Source organism: Erinaceus europaeus, chromosome X (assembly GCF_950295315.1).
Source record: "Erinaceus europaeus chromosome X, mEriEur2.1, whole genome shotgun sequence".
NCBI classification, from domain to species: domain Eukaryota; kingdom Metazoa; phylum Chordata; class Mammalia; order Eulipotyphla; family Erinaceidae; genus Erinaceus; species Erinaceus europaeus.
In genome coordinates, this window is record NC_080185.1 from 66,911,580 (window position 1) to 66,932,697 (window position 21,118).

Sequence of the window (21,118 nt, forward strand, 5' to 3'; positions counted from 1 at the left end):
CAGAACCTGGACTGGAGTTGGTATATCTCACCAAAAAAAAAAGACTCTGGGGTGGGTAGGGGGAGACTACAAGTCCTAGAAAAGGATGACAGAGGACCTAGTGGGGGTTGTGTTGTTATGTGGAAGACTGAAAAATATTATGCTCGTACAAACTATTGTTTTTACTGTTGAGTTTAAAACATTAATCCCCCAATAAAAGAAAAAAATAAATTAGACAATAAAAATGGCCCTATAATATAGCTTGATAGCTGGGAGTCTGATTCCTCCAGTTCTGTTCTTTCTTCTCAAGATTGTTTTAGTGATTCTAGCTGTTTTCTGATTGCAGAGAAATGTCTGTAGCTTTTATTGTAGTCTCTTAAAATTTTGGTGAGATCTTGATGAGGATTGCGTTAAATGTACATATGGCTTTTGGTAGAATATTCACATGATGATGTTAATTCTTCCAGTCCTTGAGCATGGACTATCTTACACTTCTTTGTATCTTTTTTCTATTTCCTTAAATAGTGACTCATAGTTGTCATTATACAAGTATTTTACTTATTTTGTTAGGGTTATTTCCAGATATTTTATTATTTTTGTTGTTGTTGTGAATGAGACAAATTTCTTCTGACTTAGGGTTTATATAAAGAAATGCTACCAACTTGTATATGCTAATTTTTAGTCTGTCAATTTTCTATAATGCCTACTAATTTCCAGGATCCTTCTGCTGAGTTCTTTAGGTTTTTCTATGTACGCTGTCATATCTTTTGCAAATAGTTAAAGTTTCACTACTTTTCAATTTGTAACCCTTTAATTCTTTGCTCTTGATTATTTCCTATTGCAAGAAGTTTCAATACTGTGTTGAACAATAATGGTGATATTTGGCAGCTCTGTCTAATATTCAATCTGAGGGGTAATTCTTTCAGTTTCTCACCACTGATTTTGATGCTGGCTGTGGATCTGTTGTATATGAACTACTCTATCTTAGGGAATTTTCCATCTACTCCCATTTTTTGTAGTGTTTTGATCTTGAAATGATGTTCAATTTTGTCAAAAGCTTTCTCTGCATCTGTTGACATGTGGAATTTGGTTTTTCTTCTGTTGCTGTGGTGAATCACATTTATTGATTCATGTATTTTAAACTAGCCTTGCATCCCTAGGATAAATCTCACCTAGTCATGATATACAATATTTTTAATATACTGCTGTATCCAATTGACCAGAATATTGTTCAATTAGAAATATGGGTCCATAGTTTTCTATTTTGATGTTGTGCTCCTGTCTGCTTTTAGTATCAGGGTAATGCTGGCTTCATAGAAGGTGTAAGGGAGTATTCCTATTTCTTCAATATTTTGGATGAGTTTTAAAGGTATAGGGATTAACTCTCTCTTAAAGATTTTATAGAATTGATTTGTAAAACTATGTGATCCTGTACTTTCATTGTTTAGAAGTTTCTTCATGACTATTTCAGTTTCTTTGACTGTGATTGACCTGTTAATGTTTTCTAGTTACACATGGTTCTATTTTCAAAGGCTGTATTTTTTTTAGGATCTTTTTCATTTCTTCATGGTTCTCTAGGTTGGTGACATATTTTGTACAAGCCTCCCATGATACTTTGGATTTCTCTTGTGTCTGTTGTAATTCCCCCTCTTTCATTTACAATTCTACCTATTTGAATTGTGTGTGTGTGTGTGTGTGTGTGTGTGTGTGTGTTTGTGCGTGTGCGTGTGCGTGTGTGTGTCTGGCCAAGGGCTTGTCAATTTTCTTTACCCTTTAGAAAAACCAATATTTAGTTTCTTTGATATTTTGTATGGTTCATTTATTTTTAGTATTACTTATTTCTGCCCTAATTTTAGTTATTTCAGTCGTTTTGGTTGCTTTAGGGCATATTTGTTGTTGCTGTTCTCCTTCTCCTCTCCCTCCTCCTCTTCTTTCTTCTTTTTCTTCTTCTAAATTGTCATTAAGATGTTTAGTCACGTTGTTTATTTGAGTTTTTTTCTTGTTTCCTAATGTGGGCCTCTATGGATATCAGTTTCTCTCTTTATACTTCCTTGGATATGTACCAAATATTTTGAGATCTTGGGATTTTATTTTCATTTGATTCTAGGAAAAAGTTAATTTCTTCTTTGACCCAGTAGCTTTTAAGTAGCATCCTGTTCAGTTTCCACAGTTTGGAACTTCTCATTATTTAAAATTTATTTATTTACTTGTTTATTTATTATTGTTAAGTGTTAATATAATTCCACTGTGGTTGGAAAAGATGTTTATGTTTAGGATGTTCAATGCTCTTAAATTTGCTGACACTGTCTTTGTGGCCTACCAAATGGCTTATACTGAAGAATGTCCTATGTGGACTCTAATATAGTGTGTATTTTAGTTTCTTGGGATAAGTACTCTGAAAATGTTCAATTTGAATTTCTGCTTTCTCTGATGCATATATATTAAGCACTATAGAAAAAGTGCTCAATGGTTGGCTCGCTGCTGTGTTTGGGACTTCCCTGCCTGTAGAGAATTTTCCTGATGTAGCCCCATATGCAGGCACACTCATGACATTGCATGTCTGATTCTTTCTGTCACTTCAGGTTGGTGTCAAGCCTGAAGCTTGGACACTTAGCTCTTTTTCAATATATATATATATATATGATTATATAAGTGATTATTATTTCAAACAATAATCTATAATCTTGTTATTTCATATTAGTTTTCCTGTGAGCTTTGTGAACAAATTATACATAGTATAGGATGACTAGATATTAATCTCTGGATCACACTTTTGTTCCTGAAATATCTTATATCAGAGTTATCTCTTCTATGATGTTCTGTTGTAGTATAGTTGTAATTGTCTAGGAGGGCTTCTATTCATGCAACATTCTATGTAGTAAGTGATGAAAAAGTGAAGATTGACTCTGGGATCTCTGAAATTTTTTTGAAGGACAGGTGAAAAACTTTATCTTTCAAACATACTTGTTGGGTTTTTCATGTCTGATAAGTGATTTCTAACTTCTAAAATGTTTACTGTTCCTTCAATGTTTCTTCTTTATATTGAACTTTTCTTTTGTGAGTTACAAAATTTTGTTATCTTGCTATGGATATTTTTTTCATCACTGGAGCTTCATTGTTCTGGGTTAACTTTTTCAGATGCATGGAGAGAGAAAAAGTGAGAGAGATGGCATAGCACCAAAATGTTTCATGGGGGCTAGAGGCTTGAACCTGGGTCAAGTAAGTGGCAAATAAGGAAAATTCTCAGGTGAACTCTTGCTGGTCCCTTTGTGAGGATCTTTTTTTAAAAAAATGTATTTAGTTTTATTTATTTATTGGACAGAGACAGTCAGAAATTGAGAGGGAGAGGAAAGATAGAGAGGAAGAGAGACACCTGCAATATTGCTTCGTCACTCATGACGCTTTCTCTCTGCAGGTGGGGAGTGGGGGTTTGAACCCAGGTCCTTGAATACTGCTTTGTGTGTGTTCAACCTAAATGTGCCACTACTCAGCTCTATGAGAATATTTTAAATTATTTTGTCTGTTTGTTTTTGTTCATTCACTATCTTTATTTTATCTTAAGGTGCTTTATAACATTTATTTATTTCAATATCTATATTTTGTAATGGAGATTTCTTAAATGCCTGGTGATCCCTGACTAAAATTTCAGTTAAGTATTAACTCAAAAGTACAGATTGGAAAACTGCACATAGAATGTGTTTTCTTGACAATAGGTATTTTCACGTCTTTGTGTGAATTGTATCAATCAATTCCTTGGAGTGATGTATGAATTTAAAACAACAACAACAAAAACTCTTCACTATAGAGTAAAGACCTGAATATAATGTTCTGGAATCTCAGTGAGGAGAAAATTATGTGATTTTTGTTGTTGTTGGTGGTGGTGGTGTTGAAATATAATACTTTATTACAGAACATACAAATACAGAAAGACAGAATAAACCGCCCTTGGGGCCAGGTGGTGGCGCACCTGGTTGAGCACACATCTTACAGTGTGCAAGGACCTAGGTTCAAGACCCCAGTCCCCACATGCAGGGGGAAAGCTCTGCAAGTGGTGAAGCAGTGTTGCAGGTGTCTTTGTCTCTTTGTCTCTCACCCTCTCTATCCCTCCCTTCACTCTCGATTTCTGATTGTCTCTATCCAATAAATAAATAAATAATTTAAAATTTTTTTTAAAGAATAAAAAGCCATTGCATACTTTTCACCACAATAGCATATACCTTGAACTTCATGATATTTTTTTCCAAATTTAATAAAATAAAAGGCTTCCTTCTGTTTCCTTATTTTCCATTTCTTTTTTTTAAATTATTTATTTAATAAAGGATTAATGAACAAAAGCATAAGGTAGGAGGGGTACAACTCCACACAATTCCCACAACCCAATCCCCATAACCCACCCCCTCCCATGATAGCTTTGCCATTCTCTAGCCCTCTGGGAGCATGGACCCAGGGTCGTTGAGGGTTGCAGAAGGTAGAAGGTCTGGCTTCTGTAATTGCTTCCCCGCTGAACATGGGCGTTGACTGGTCGGTCCATACTCCCAGTCTGCCTCTCTCTTTCCCTAGTAAGGTGTGTCTCTGGGGAATCTGAGCTCCAGGACACATTGGTGGGGTCTTCAATCCAGAGAAGCCTGGCCAGCATCCTGATGGCATCTGGAACCTGGTGATTGAAAAGAGAGTTAACATATGAAGCCAAATAATTTGTTGAGCAATCATGGATCCCAAGCTTGGAATAGTGGAGAGGAAGTGTTAGGGAGGTACTCACTGCAAACTCTAGTGTACTTCTGCTTTCAGGTATATATTTTGCAGTAGTTTATGGATACGTGTGCACATAAGCTCTCTCTCACAGAAACTGGTGTATATCTTATTTTCCATTTCTAAGGAAAAAACAAAGGGTTTAAAAATTGGTGGACATCATACACACACACATATCATACACATATGAATCTATTTGACAACAACTACTGTTGGTTATTTATTTATCCATCCCTAAATTGACAGAAATGAAATTTCTGGAGTTAGTGTATTGCACCAAAGTAAAAGACTCTGGGGTAGGTGTGTGTGTGGGGGGGCAGTATAGGTCCAAAAAGGATGATGGAGGACCTAGTGGGGGTGTATTGTTATGTGGGAAACTGATAAATGTTATGTACAAACTATTGTATTGTATTGTCGAATGTAAAACATTAATCCTCCAATAAAGAAATAAAAAAGTGACAATCTACTTATTAAACCAATGACCAAAAGGTTTGACTAGAAAGTTCACAGAGAATGAAACTCAAATGGGCAATAAGCATATGAAATTGCTCAAAGATCAAAGGTCAACTGCTCTCTTAATCAAGAAAACACAAATAAAATATTATTTTACAATGAAATTGATTGCATGCATCAAACTGGCACAAAACTTAAATATGTGGAAGTCTGATAACGTTATGCAGTGGTAAGGATCTGAAGTTATAACTGCCTTGAGATGAGTAATTTATTTTTGTTTTGTTTTAGTTAACAACCTACATTATTACAACATGCTTAGACCAACATGTTTTTTTTCTTGATTTAACAATGTTTAAGCACTATTTTAGAAGTATGGTTTCATGCCTATGTTGACCATATATAGTAAAGTTGATTATATGGCTATCCACAGTCCAAGGTTCAAAGGTTCCATATACACTCTGGGCTAATTATTCCACATGTACCCAAGAAAACATCTACATGTTTTGCAATACTGCAGTTGTGGAAAAAATGAATAATGTGATTCTTAATAGTCAACAGATAAACTCAGATGCAATCCTCTACTTTAGAACAAGACACAAAATTTTACTTACAGATTTTGTTTTCCAGAGACTCTTTATTTTGCCTTCTTCAGAGACTGATTTTTTTCTATGAGTAGGGAACAGACAATGTGTTTGCTATATGAAATGGAAGAGTCTTGGTTCTGTCTCAAGTAAATTATAATAATCATTGTTATTTTTTGTCCTTTATTTACATCCCAGGGATCCTTAGCACTTCTCTTTTTGAAGGTTTGTGAGGTATAATCATAAAAGTGGTTTGAAGGTTTGTGAGGCATAAAAGTGGTTGTTTATTGACTTTCTCCATTAGGAACTTGGGGTTTATCTTTCCTGGGGGTGGTAAATTTCTGCTCATCCATTTGATATCTAAATTTAAATTGTTGTTTATTGTTCTCTACTTTCTGATTTGGGAGCAGTGATATCAAAATCATGTCCCTTTTCTGCATTAGTATATGTGTGTATGAGTTTCACTGAAACCTCTTGCATGAGTGATTCTACCACTCTCAGACTTTTACATTTTTTAATTTCAGATATAGAGAGGTAGATACAGAGATAGAGAGAATCACAACACTGGAGATCCCCCTGTTTCCTGGCACTTCTCTAATGTGTCAGTACATAGCAAGACATTCACCTTATTGAGTGAACTACTTCATTTTTTAATATTTATTTATTCCCTTTTATTGCCCTTGTTTTATTGTTGTGGTTATTATTGTTTTTGTTACTGATATTGTTGTTGTTGGATAGGAAAGAGAGAATGGAGAGAGGAGGGGAAAACAGAAAGAGGGAAAGAAAGATAGACACCTGCAGACTTGCTCCACCTCTTGTGAAGCAACGCCCCTGTAGGTAGGGATCCAGGGGCTCAAATAGGGATCTGTATTATGCAGGTCCTTGCACCACCTGCACTTAACCCACTATGCTGCCTCCTGACTCCTAGTGAACTACTTCCTACCACCTGCTTTAGTTTTTAAAAGCATTTTTTAAATTTATTTACTTATTGGATATAAACTTAGAGAATCTGAGAAGGAAGGAAGAGTTAGAGAGGGAGAGAGAGAAACACCTGAAGCATTGTTTTACCTCTTGTGAACCTCCTCGGTGCAAGTGGGGACTGAAGGCTTGAACCAGGTCGTTGCACACTTTAATGTTCACACTAAACCAGGTGCACCATTGCCTAGGCCTCCACTTTAATATTTTAAATCACATTTTAATAGAGTTTAAGAAAGTTGCAAGACATTAAAGACCATTTCGAAATTAATTTATTTTATCTTGGACACAAAGAAATAAAGAGAAAAGGGAGAGATTGAGCAGAGACTCCTGCAACACTGCTTCATCACTTACAAGCTACCCCTAGGATGGGGACTGGGGTCTTGAACCCAGGTCCTTGTGCACTGTTATGTATGTGCTCAACCTGGTACACCACCACCTGGACCCTCAAAAGCATTTAAAACTAGAAGTTGGAAGTTTTTCAAAACTTCAAAATAGTTCTAAGAGATGGTCACAATGTGAGGAGCATAGAAATTTAATCCTCTCTGTTCTATGAAATCATGGGTTATTGCCTTTTCACGAGCTTAAATTAGTTTACAGTTTAAATGTCACTTTGCAGAGAGATCTTCCTGAGGTATTTTTCTCAGGTAACTCCTCAATCGCCCTTACCCTTTTTCTGTCCATAGAAATCAGAATCTATATGCCAGGGTAATATATCATCTAACATAGCACAGAACTTGAATGCCTGAGGCTCCTGATTTGATTTTGAACACTGCATGCACTGGAGAAATTCTCTAGACTGACCCCCCCCCATTCTTCTCTCTCTATTGGTGTGATGTGAAACTCTATCTCACATAATTAATTATCATAATTTTATTTATTCTGTTTTGTAGTATAATTATTCCCTTTCCTCTAAACTACACTATGAGTTCATTGAAGAAAGAAGATAACAATGGCCTTCTGATTAACCATCACTTATAATATCACCCAGTACAAGGCAGAATAGACACCAAATAAATGTGCTGAACTAAATCAAATTTACAGGTATCAAACTAAACTGACATTTAAACACTGCACTAAACCTTTCTCATTGTAGATGAAAGCATAAGATGACTAAAACAGGACTCAGTTTTACAGAAGACAGATATTTATCCCCAAATCCTCAACAGTAAGTCTGTATTTTATCCTTATACTGATTCTATAAACATTATTTCTATATGTTGCTGAGTATTGGTTAAGAAATGAGAGAACCAAAATCAATAAGAATTTGGTTACTTTTTAAATATATAACAAAAGTTCACAAAGGCAGTTTTTTTTTCTGGTATTCTGGAATTAGTGGAACTTTTTTAACATCTGACTATGAAGGTAAAAATATTTCTAGAGCAAGAAAACATTTTAGATTGCAGCAATATTAGAAAAAAAAAGCAATTTATCGAATGGCACAGCTGTTCACCATATAATCATTATTATCCTTGTTATTTGGGTGTTGCTTGGTATTTATATCTAATTAACTGTTTTACACATCATTAAACAATCTTCATTTAGGGAATAGACAATTTTAAAATATATAATGTTCCAAGATGCCTAAAAGCATATAAATATATAACATAAAGAATTTAGTTTTTATTCACTGCAGGCAGATTATTGACAGACCATTAAAATTTGTTAGTTTGATTTTTCACTTGTTTTTCCAAAAGAGATGAAAAGTCAACAGGAATAAACTCCTCAGATAATTTTCAAACTTAAATACTTTACTTTTTTTTCTCACTTTTCATTGACCTTGAAGAATCCAACTGCTATCAAAATGAGATTAGGTAATCCATTGTCATATTCATATTTATTTTATTGGCATACACATAGCACTTTAAACTTTACTAATAAAATGTTAGTTTTTTATAAGAAAGTTATGTTTCATAACATGTTTCTACTATATACAAAAAAAAATAGCACTGATGTGGGACTTCTGGAGGCATGGCTATAAAGTAGCAGCAGCTGCATGTTTTTGCTTTCCCTGATCAACTAGGAAAAGCAAAGAGGATCACTAGAAAATGCAACAAGACTGGGATTACCTTGGGAACTCACTAAGCCACAGGAAAGTGAAAACAATTGTGGCTCATGGACAGAGAGGGGCTGAAGGAGAGATTTCTTGGGCTAAAAGCCCATACTCAGGAGCACTTGGTACCAGTCCAGCAGTTTGCCAGTTGATGCAATATCTCCTTTCTGAGTTTTACCAACAAAAAGATTCACTAATTTACAACTGTGACTTTCCATTGCTGTTGCCCTTCAGAAGCTGGAACAACAGCAGGGGAACCATATACTGACATTAGGGGGCACAGAATTGGCAGGGTGACTCAGCAGAAAATCTACAATTCTGGTGGTTCAGGGCCTTGGCTATATAGTAGGAGCCTTTTCACATCATTCTTCTGATAAACAAAGGGAAAAAAAACGGTGAATAATTGCCTCAAATGCACCAGATGCAACCAAGATTTATTCAGAAACTCACAGGGCCACAGAGCACTGCTCAGCTCTGGTGGTAGAGCAGGGGATTGGGTCTCAAGACTTTGGACCCTGGGGTGTGAGAGTTTCTTTGCACAAATCACTGTGCTATCAGTCCTCCACCATGTTTTATCTCTTGGTCATGAGTGATTAATTTTAAAAATCTACATTATAAAGCCACCAGGCTCCCATAGGCTGCAGAGTTGATAAATATCATACATATCACAAACAACACAAGAAGAGCATTAACAACCACTCTGATTCACCTCAGGGATTGAGGTAAAATTGAAACAACTGTTAAGATTTGCAACTGTGAGCTCTTAAGTACCTTACTTGAGATAAAATTGAAACAACTGTTAAAACTTGAAACTGAATATGGGCCCCAGAACACACCAAATTGATGGGGTTTACAATCAACAATATTTATACACGTTTCCCATATTGGGAATCTACTCTCTTCCCTGATCTAGCTTTCTGGTCATTTTTCCAGCGATGGCATCATCTCCCCAAACAATAACTTGGATCCACCTGCATATCAGATTTCTGGCTCAGGGAAAAACAACAACAACAAAACTAGTATAGCCACAGGCCCTTTGAAATATAACTAAAATATGCCTACTAACTATCTACAAAATGGAGACCCCCCAACTCTTAATCTGTACTATTCCAGCCTTTAGTCTCATGATTGGTCAACAATTTGTTTGGCTTTGTATGTTAACTCTCTTTTCACCCACCAGGTTCCAGATGCTAGCAAGATGCTAACCAGAATTCCCTGGACAGACAACCCCAATATGTCCTGGAGCTCGGATTCCCCAGAAACTCCACCCGCCCCTGCCCCCAACCCCACCACTCCACCACTAGAAAAAGAGAGAGGCAAGCTGAGAGTATGGATGAACCTGTCAATGCCCATGTTCAGCAGAGAAGCTATTACAGAAGCCAGACCTTCCACCTTCTCAGTTCTATTTTTAATTTTGCAAATGAGGAAACTGGAGGCCAGGGAAGTAAACAAGATGTCCTTCATGGGTAGTGGAGTGAAACTAGATTCCAGATGCTACAAGGATGCCAACCGTACTTCCCTGGGCTGAGGTCCTCACTGATGTGGCCTGAGCCCTGCTTTCCCAGAGCACTGCCCCACCAGGGAAAGAGAGAGACAGGCTGGGAGTATGGATCGACCTGTCAATTTCCATGTTCAGCGGGGAAGCAATTACAGAAGCCAGACCTTCCACCTTCTGCACCCCATAATGACCCTGGGCCCATACTCCCAGAGGGATAAAGCTATCAGGGGAGGGGATGGGCTATGGAGTACTGGTGGTAGGAATTGTGTGGAGTTGTGTATAATTTTCACTTAATCTGAAGTAATATAGAATTGTTTTTTAGTCACTTTGGCTATGAAAGCCAGACCAGGGTGGGGGTGATAGCATAATGGCTATGCAAACAGACTCAGACTCTCATGCCTGAGGCTCCTAAGTCCCAGGTTCAATCCCCCGTACCACCATAAGCCAGAGCTGAGCAGTGTTCTGGTGTTTCTCTGTGTGTGTGTGTCTCTCTCTGAATCTATCTCAAAAATAAAATTGATTAAGTAATTAAAAACAAAAAAAGAAAGCCAGAGCATTGTTAGATCCCATGCCTGTGGGTAGGCCAAATTGAGGAACCTGTTTTTAAACAGTTTTCTGACTACTACCTGTATAGTCTCACTCTTTATGGGGAAAGCTTTTACCCATCTAGAGATGACATCTGTGAATATAGGCAAATACTTGTATTGCCTAGCATTTTTTTCTCAGTAAAATCTACTTCCCAAATTTTACCAGGATATTGTCTTTATGTCTGAATCTCAGGAGGTCCCTGGGGGAGTTAGGCTCACGTTGGTCTTCATGCATGCCAAGCATCTGGTCATGACACCTTGGGTGGTCTTTTTCTAAACATGGAAGCTAACAGTGGCCCCTAGACAATGTTTCTCAGAAGGACCTCTCTACAGAGCTGCTCAGTCAACTGGGGGCTCTCAGCTAACAAAACAGTTTCACAGGGAGGGCTACCAGAGTCCCCATTGATTTTAGGGCAGCCTCTTGAGTTGCTGCACCCATCACCCTATCTTTTGAACACATTTCTCTATCTAGGAGTATGGACCGGAATTTTTGGGATGTTGAAGGACTGAGTTTTGAGCTTCTGTAACTGCTTCCTGCTGAGACAAGGATGTAGCCTGGACAATCTATATACCTAGACAGACCTATTTTTTTCTCTAATCTTTTTAGTATGGTAGGGCTTTGAAAAGATGGGGCCTTTGGACACCTCTCTGGAAAGATGAGGTTCACAGACATTTGTCATCACCTGTATGGGGAGACCAAGATGGAATCATGGCAGTCTGGAACCTGACAACTGAAAGACAGCAAGGTATACAAAGATAACAGCCAATGAGACATAAGAAACCCAGGGTGAGAGGAAGATAGGATGAAATGTCTTTAAGAAATGTTTTATCATAAGTTAGGCCTATGACATATCTGGAAGGATGGCAAACTTGGTAAATGGATGAAGACAGAGAGTGGCCTTTAGATTTAAAGGACATACACACACTAACTATACCACATCAATTTGACCCAGGGCCCATGTCTATTGTTTAACAAGAAGCCTTTATGACTTCTGGGTCCCTGTCTGTCTAAGTTCACCTTAGGTAGTCACAGCTGGGGCCATGTCTAGATATTGCAGTACCAGCATTCCTCAAGTGGCAGAGTAGAGTGACACAGCATCCCTTCAGAGAATGGAGCAGTCTTTACCAGTTTTCAGTGAGGACAAGGTCCTGAGAGGCCTGCAGTAGGCAGACAAAGACATCCCCAATGGAAGTGACCCGTGACGGCAGGCAGAGGGACCCCTCTAGGCTCATAACTATGACTAGGATCCCAGGTGATGAGGTGGCTTGCTATGGGCCCAAAAACCAGACTAGTTACTAGATAAACTGATAATCTCTTGTCACCATCCAGTTTCTGTAGTCTATCTTTTATCTAATAAGTTTGAGCTTTTTTCTCTGTTACTAAGGTCTTAAAGGCAACCTGTTATACAATAACTAAATCTGCTGGACTCCATCTAAGCTGATCTTTTAGCAGAAAGTATTAGTATGTATAATTTAAAACTCTAATCTGGCAACTTAAGAAGTAAGAGTTGAAACTCACCAAAAGGTTTAGAGTCAAAACAACTTTAAAAATCAATGAAATAATTATGTTGAGATACAAATACAGAGAGAATTAGTGTTACTTAGCTCTGCTCCTAGGCAGTGCTGGGAATCAAGCTTGGTCCTGAGATCCTCAGGCATGACTTATTATGACAATCTCAAAATTGGTCTGTTTAGCCTCTAGGCCTGTCTTTTAACATTTTTAGCATTATAATTTTACCCACAATTTAATTCAGTAAGATTGAAACACATGTTAGGTGGAAGGTTTCTAATAAAAAGTAAACATATTATTATTATTATTATTATTATTATTATTATTATTATTATTTTAATTTCTTTATTGGGGAATTCATGTTTCACATTCGACAGTAAGTATAATAGTTTGTACATGCATAACATTTCTCAGTTTTCCATATAACAATGCAACCCCTGCTAGGTCCTCTGTCATACTTTTTGGACCTGTATTCTCCCCCCACCCACCCCAGAGTCTTTTACTTTGGTGCAGTAAGCCAATTCCAGTTCAGGTTCTACTTGTAAACAGTAAACATAAATTTAAAACAGCTTATTTAACCCCTTGTAGTTTCTCTTATACCAGAAACTATAAGTCACATGATTATATAAATAGATAAAGAAATAATATCAGGTGGTCTGGAAGGTGGCACAGTGGCTAAAACACTGGATTCAAGCATGGGGTCCCGAGTTCAACCTCTAGTAGCACATGTAACAGAGTGATGTCTGGTTCTTTCTTTCTCTCTTCCAATCTTCTTCATGAATAAATAAATTATATATAAAAAAGAAATAATATCAGCAGATCTATCAAGGAAAGAGCCTTGGTCTTTCAGGAGAAAATCTCTCTGGAGAATCATCTTATAATATTTACCATTTTTCATTCTGGCTTTTATATCAAAGGACATCTCTCTACTTTTAATCATTTTTTATTATCTACACACATACATATACACATTTTCTTGATGTATGCAAACATTCTACCGATTTACTGATTCTTTCTTGGATATTTTGACAGTATATTAAAACCTCATGTAGACCTTAAGTCAGAGAGAAGAGGAAGAAATCTAGAAATCAGTGATGATAGCATGAATCAAGAAAGCAATAGGAATCTTAATATTTATCAACTTTGTATTTTAACAGATGAGGTCCCTCTCTTTTCCAATGGCCTTTCTCTTTACAATAGGTGCACTTAGTGGGCACTCATGTTCGTTGTGTCCCCCTACAACTTTCACACCTTGTTTATTGGACGGCTGTCACCACATCTACCAGGCCATCTAGTTGGTCTCTCATCTCATCTATTTTATCTTTTAGTTTTTCAGTCATCTCAAGACCATAATTCATCACCTCAAAACCATCAAAGCTTTTGAAATTCTAATGGCATTTGGAGGACAATTTTTTTTTAATCTTAGGTGATAGCTGCCTGGTTCAGGAGGGCAGTGGTGAGGTTAGCCTCTGTGACAAAATGTCTGAATTCCTCTACATACTGTTCATTTATTTCACACAAATCTTTTTAGAGATGTTTGTATATCGGCTTCTCCTAAGGAGGGATCTTTTTGTTCAACCTTTCAACCACCACTCTAAAAACCTCACAGTCTTGTTGGAAACCTGGCTTATTCTCTCTAACTTTTTTGATCAATGTGTCTGGACAGCCAGTTAACTATCTTCCACTGATTTCACGTCATCTGTGAAGACTACTTCTTGCTTGGCAGTCCATTTTGGCGGGTTTCTAACCCAACAGGGAGCAGGACTAACAAGAACTGGTGTATGCTTGAACTCTCTGACTGGTGACGCAAGGGAGGGGGCTCTGTGGTCAGCACAGAGATGTTTATCTAGAGGTTGTGAGACCAAGTGAATTACTCCGTGACAATGTTCTGAAGACCCACAGCTTCTAACAAGAGCCAAATTACTGTGGATTTACTTTTTACAGAGAAATTTCACAGGATGATCTGGGGGCCATCCAGAGCATCCTGGAATCTCTCATCTAAATATTTGTATGTAATTTGTACTTCAATTACCTTCACCTATTGAACATCTTTAAGAATTTAACCAATTTAAATACATATTAATTTTGTATATATTTACAAACCAATTTTTACCACATAATTATGTATCTTTAACAAAAGAAATATCTTAAACACAGAAGAAATATAGTAAACATACTAGGGTTAAAAAACAGAATATAGAGAATGAGACTGAATCAAATAAGTACCAATGAACACCAAAAAAAAAAAATGGGTATAAGTGCTGGTCCAACACAGACAAACGAGGACCAGCAGATCTAAACTGAATACACGTCAAATGACAACAATTGTTGTGGTGCCTGGCTTTCCTTCATCAGGCAACGTATGGTGTTCAGCTTTCACCAGGCAACCAAGACACAGAGTAACAATGGCAATCGCCTAGTGATACCCAGCTTTCAATATTAATGGAATGGGCAGTCTGTAGGAAAAAAATTCAGCTTTTTTTGAATACCTTTGTTGTTAGACTGGTAGTCATCATCAGGGAAATTCTCTTTGATTTAGCATTTGCTTCTCCCTTAGAGTTCATAATATGAAGCAACTGTAAAACAAATACATTCAGAGGTTATTGTATTGGATTTGAATACATTATTTACATACAAAAACTAACTTGCATATTCCTTAGAGCCCCTTTAATAGATTTCTCACTATTGTTTTTCATGATATGGTCTCTCTTATTACTTTTTCTAATATAGGAGCTAGGTGATTATAATGCAGCGATTACTCTCAACAAACACATCACCCCTGTGTTGCATACTCTCAATTTCTCTATCCTTCCTCCAAAAGCTTTTCCAACAGTTTCTATGTGTTCAGCCACTCACTGATAATAAACCATCATTGTATTATGAAACTAAGTGAGCCACTCTATATAACTCATATAAAACCTATGAAAATACATCTCAGACGGAAACTTAGAATACAATTAATTTTCCACCTGACACAGCTATTCTTTAAACCTAATAAATAAATATGTTTATATATTTATTTGTTTAGATTTAATAATTCAATCTTAGGGTAGGAGAAGAGAGGAGAGGAGAGAAGAGGAGAGGAGAGGAGAGGAGAGGAGAGGAGAGGAGAGGAGAGGAGAGGAGAGGAGAGGAGGAGGGGAGTCCAGAGCACTGTTCCATTCTGCCATATGGATATGTGGTATTGGAGACTGAACCTGGGGCCCTTGGATTACAAGTCTGATGCTTGTCCACTGAGCTAACTCATGAGTATTTATTTACTTTGTAGGACTGTGGATCAAAAGAATATAAAATTTGTCAGGCATTAAGCTCCTATTTCTCTGAATTTTAATACCTGACAATTGGATAAATCTCTTTTTTTGCACTTCTTTATTGTTGTAGTTATTATTGAAGTCGTCATTGTTGGATAGGACAGAGAGAAATGGAGAGAGGAGGGGAAGACAGAGGCGGGGAGAGAAAGATAGACACCTGGAGACCTGCTTCACCGCCTGTGAAGCTACTCCCCTGCAGGTGAGGAGCCTGGGGCTCAAACCGGGATCCTTATGTGGGCCCTTTGTGCCATGTGTGCTTAACCCGCTGTGCTACCACCTGACTCCCCAGTTGGCTAAATCTTAAAGAATCTTTATGTGTTTTAAATGATTCATTTGATTTAAACCAATACACTCTATCTTGGGAGACTATAAATTCTCTATATGACAGTGTTACATATTTATACAATATGTCATCAATAGCTGATATCAATATCTGATTTTAATGTTTAAATATTGTTAGAGTGAAAATTATTTGTTCAGTCACATATAAATTGAATGAAAGGGCATTATTTGTTTAGCCTGAGCAGTGTTTTCAGCATAACACACAGACTAAAAATGTAAGTCATATTAAGAAAGACACTTTGTCCTCAAGGGATCTACAAGTGATATATATCACATTTAAAGAAAGAGTTCTTGTTTTTGCTCCTAGAAATATTTCCTGGGTATCTTTCATCCCTGCTAACTATTGCCATACTTTGACAGCTGATGTATCAGCTAAGCAACAATGCCTAATTGACTACATCCTGTCAATTCAATGTGCAGTGCTTTGGTCAACTATGACAGTAGTCAAAGAAAAGCAAATGTTGCAGAAAAACAAAAGTGGTTGAAATGTCGCACTGATAAGCTGTCAATGTGAAAGGGAATTTTCAATATTCAACTCATTTTATTTTACTCTTTAAGTTTCCTCATTTTATTGAGAAACATTTTATATAATAATTTATGTTTTAGGGGTTCAATTTCACACTTATTCAAAATATGTGTTATCATATTATGCCTACCACTGAAATAAAATGTTCCCCAGTTCCACAATACACAGACAGGTGGGTCCATTGTTCCTGCATTTTAACAAACCTAGAAATGTAACCAATTGGGCTGAATCTTTTCATTTTGCAGAATACGGCCAACCAAATTGTATGTTTCTTTTTGTATTCACTTGCACCTTGGCAGCCCACATTGGGCGTGGAATATAACTAGTCCATAAAGTACTTCATTTTATATGTACTTTGATGACTCACAATGTGACCATTCCATTCGAACATTACTCCTGTACCTGAACACACCTGATTGGTGCACCTTGTAACTATCTTGTAACTATTCAAAATAGACCTTTTCCCAAACTACCTGTAACTAATCAATGCATGCCATGCCTGGCTTCTTCTTCTAGCGTTTGCCCCCATGCCTGGCTTGAAGGGTATATAAGCAGCCTTCCAAATCAGGTGGATAATCTAGCACGGCAGGAATATGCTAGATCCCACTAGCATAATAAAGTACCTCCCTGCCCTCCACAGGGTCTTGGCCTCAGGCTCCTCCTTTGGATCAGCTGCCCTCTTGAGCTGAAATACTTGGAGCTGTAACACTAGGAGCTGTTCCGTGGATATTTCCGTAACACCACCAGTGTGCCAATTTCCACCTATTATTGGTGTCCCCATTTCAATACCCTTCTTCTTTCATAGTAATCTTAGATCTAAACTCACAGGCTAAGTGGTTTCTTTCATATATATATCTTCCAGTTCTTTTGTTTTGGTTCTTTGTAGCAGTGAAATTATAATTTGTGTTTCTCTCCTCACTTAATGCACTTCATGTGTTTTTCTATAATTCTATTCATGTTGTAATAAAAAGCCATATTTAAATCTTTGCTTATTTGAAGGATAGGAGGAAAATGAAACTAAAAGTATAAGATGATTTCACTCATAAGTGGAATGTATAGAATTGAAACACATGAACTGAAAATGCACTTGGTTAAGTTGTGATAAATAGCAAGTTGCATAGGTTGCTAACTTATCATTGCAAAGAAAAGCAGGATGTTTACAATGATGTTTACAATGATGTTTACAATGTTGTTTAAATTTCCAGAGGCTCCAGCTGGCCGGGCTAGCTTCACGGGTGGGTAACAGAGACTCGAGGACACACGGCTGGGCAGGGAAGCTGTATTTCTTTATTCAGGAACAACGATTCATAAACTAACCGAAACTAATCACCAAACAGAACTCTCCTGCCTCCTTCCTCCGCAGCGGCGCCAACAACTCTCAAACTCTGGAACTCTCTCAGGGTTCCTTGGGGCGGGGACAAGTGGGCCCGCGAAAACTAGCAGGACTAAACCAATTTTCCTGGCTGGAGGAGAGCTAGAACAAACCAATGTAAAGCATACAACAATAAAAAATTGTTTATTTTTTATTTTTGGTTTAAATATCCTTGGTTTATAAGCTTTTAGGTATTTTGAAGAACAGTTTTTATCTCCTCAAGTCGCATTACCCACCAACTTAGCTTAGCAGATAGGTCAGTATCTCTTCACCAAAGTCCACTAAACCAATCTGGATCTAGTCCTACCCAATATTTTGCTGACCTTAATTATCCTATTGAGTTCATGATATTCTTTGTTTTTTTATTATTATTCCTGTTTTTTTATGCCTATGTGAGGCCCTAAGTATTCTTTGCTTTTATTTTTTTCCAGTTCACTTATTTATTTTTTTTCTAATTTTATTCTTTTTTTTATTTAAGAAAGGATTAATTAACAAACCATAGGGTAGGAGGGGTACAACTCCACACAATTCCCACCACCCAATCTCCATAACCCACCCCCTCCCCTGATAGCTTTCCCATTCCTATCTCTCTGGGAGCATGGACCCAGGGTCATTGAGGGTTGCAGAAGGTAGAAGGTCTGGCTTCTGTAATTGCTTCCCCACTGAACATGGGCGTTGACTGGTCAGTCCATACTCCCAGTCTGCCTCTCTCTTTCCCTAGTAGGATGTGTCTCTGGGGAAGCTGAGCTCCAGGACACATTGGTGGGGTCTTCAATCCAGGGAAGCCTGGCCAGCATCCTGGTGGCATCTGGAACCTGGTGACTGAAAAGAGAGTTAACATACGAAGCCAAACAAATTGGTGAGCAATCATGGACCCAAAGCTTGGCATAGTGGAGAGGAAGTGTTAGGGAGGTACTCAGTGCAAACTCTAGTGTACTTCTGCTTTCAGGTATATATTTTGAAGTAGTTTATGGATACGTGTGAACATAAGCTCTCTCTCACAGAAACTGGTGTATATCTAGGTTATGCGACTTTGTTAGAAAGTGAAACACCTGAGATGAAATTAGAGTGTACTATAAAAGGAAAGGTCTCACCCGAGTAATGAAGCTGAAGGGTTGTCATTCCACACATGAAGTCTCTGGACACAGTCTGAGGTGAAGCATGTTGAGGTGGCAATCGTTGCGTTGGTTAGGTTGTGATCAACGGATGCAATATTATTTGGTATGGAATGGGAGATGCATACAGGAAAGTGGGCCCTATCCAAGGGTTCCACGACTGGGGGAAGTAGGGGCTCTATAGTGGAGATGTGAGGTTCCTTCTGTCTTAGGGTTCAAAAAGACAATCAATAGTTAATGTTATGATCACATTATTTGGTAATTGTGTTAACTTTGAAAAGTCCTTTTGTTAGGGTTTGCTGTACAGTATCCAGTATCTTGTACATAGCTGTGCTATTGGATGCTTCGAATCTACTTGGTCTAGGCTTTTGAGAGAGTCTGCATATCAAATACACAGCCTATATATTAAAAAGATTAAGTTGGTGTTTTGAGAAACTTTGAGACAGACAATTGATTTTCCCCCTCATATTAATTATCTAGTGATTTATATGTCTACATTTTGCTAGGAGTGTACATAAACACCATTCCAACAACCAAAAGACTGTGACCCATCCCTCGCACCCATTCCCACCCCCCACTGTCCCAGGAAGCTGCATGTCTACCCCTCACCACAGGGTTTTTACTTTGGTGCCCTACTTAAAATTTGATCAGGTCCTGCTTTTAGTTTCCCTTTAAGATCTTCTTACTCAACTTCTGTTGATGAGTGGGATCATCCCATACTCATCTTTATCTTTATGACTTAGTTCATTTAACATAATTTCTTCTTGTTCTGTCCAAGATGGGTCAGAGAAGGTGGGTTCATTGTTGTTGATAGCTGCATAGTATTCCATTGTGTATATATACAACAGCTTTCTCAGCCACTCATTTGTTGTTGGGCACCTGGGTTGCATCCAGGTTTTAGCTATTATGAATTGTGCTGCTATGAACATAGAAGTACACACTTCTTTTTGGTTGGGTGTTATGGAGTCCTTGGGGTATAACCCCAGGAGAGGAATTACTGGATCATATGGAAGGTCCATGTCTAGCCTTCTGAGAGTATTCCAGACTGCTCTCCACAGAGGCTGTACCAATTTACATTCCCACCAGCAGTGTAAAAGGGTTCCTCTGTCCCCACAACCTCTCCAGCATTTGTTGCTGCTGTCCTTTTTGATGTATGCCATTATTACAGGAGTGAGGTGGTATCTTAGTGTTGTCTTAATTTGCATTTCTCTGACATTCAGTGACTTAGAGCAGTTTTTCATATGTTTGTTAGCCATTTGGATCCTCTCAAGTGAATGTTTTGTTCATATCCTCTGCCCATTTTTGTATGGGGTCATTTGCTTTTTTGGTGCTAAGTTTGCTGAGCTCTTTATATATTTTCGTGATTAGTTTCTTGTCTGATGTCTGGCATGTCAAGATCTTCTCCCATTCTGTGAGGGGTCTCTCTGTTTGTTTAATAGTTTCTTTGGATGTGCAGAAGCTTTTCAATTTGATGTAGTCCCATTGGTTTGTTTCTGCTTTAGTCTTCCTTGCAATTGGGTTTGATTCATCAAAGATGTTCCTGAGGTGTAGGTGGGAAAGTGTTTTACCAATGTTTTCCTCTAAGTATTTGATTGTTTCTGGTCTGACATCTAGGTCTTTGATCCATTTGGAGTTGATTTTTGTTTCTGGTGAGATAAAGTGGTTCAATTTCATTCTTCTGCATGTTACAACCCAGTTTTCCCAGCACCATTTATTGAAGAGAACCTCCTTTTTCCATTTAATCCTTTGGACCCCCTTATCAAAGATTAGGTGCCCATAGGTGTTGGGATTTATTTCTGGGCTTTCAATTCTGTTCCACTGGTCTGTGTGCCTATTTTTGTTCCAGTACCATGCTGTTTTGATGACGATGGCTTTATAATATAGTTTAAGGTCTGGGAGTGTGATGCCTCCATTTCTGTTTCTTTTCCTCAAGATGGTTTTGGCAATTCTAGGTGTTTTCGTGATCCAGATAAATGATTGTAGTGTTTGTTCTATTCTCTTAAAGAAGCTTGGTGGAACTTTGATGGGTATTGCATTAAATTTGTATATGGCTCTGGGGAGAATACT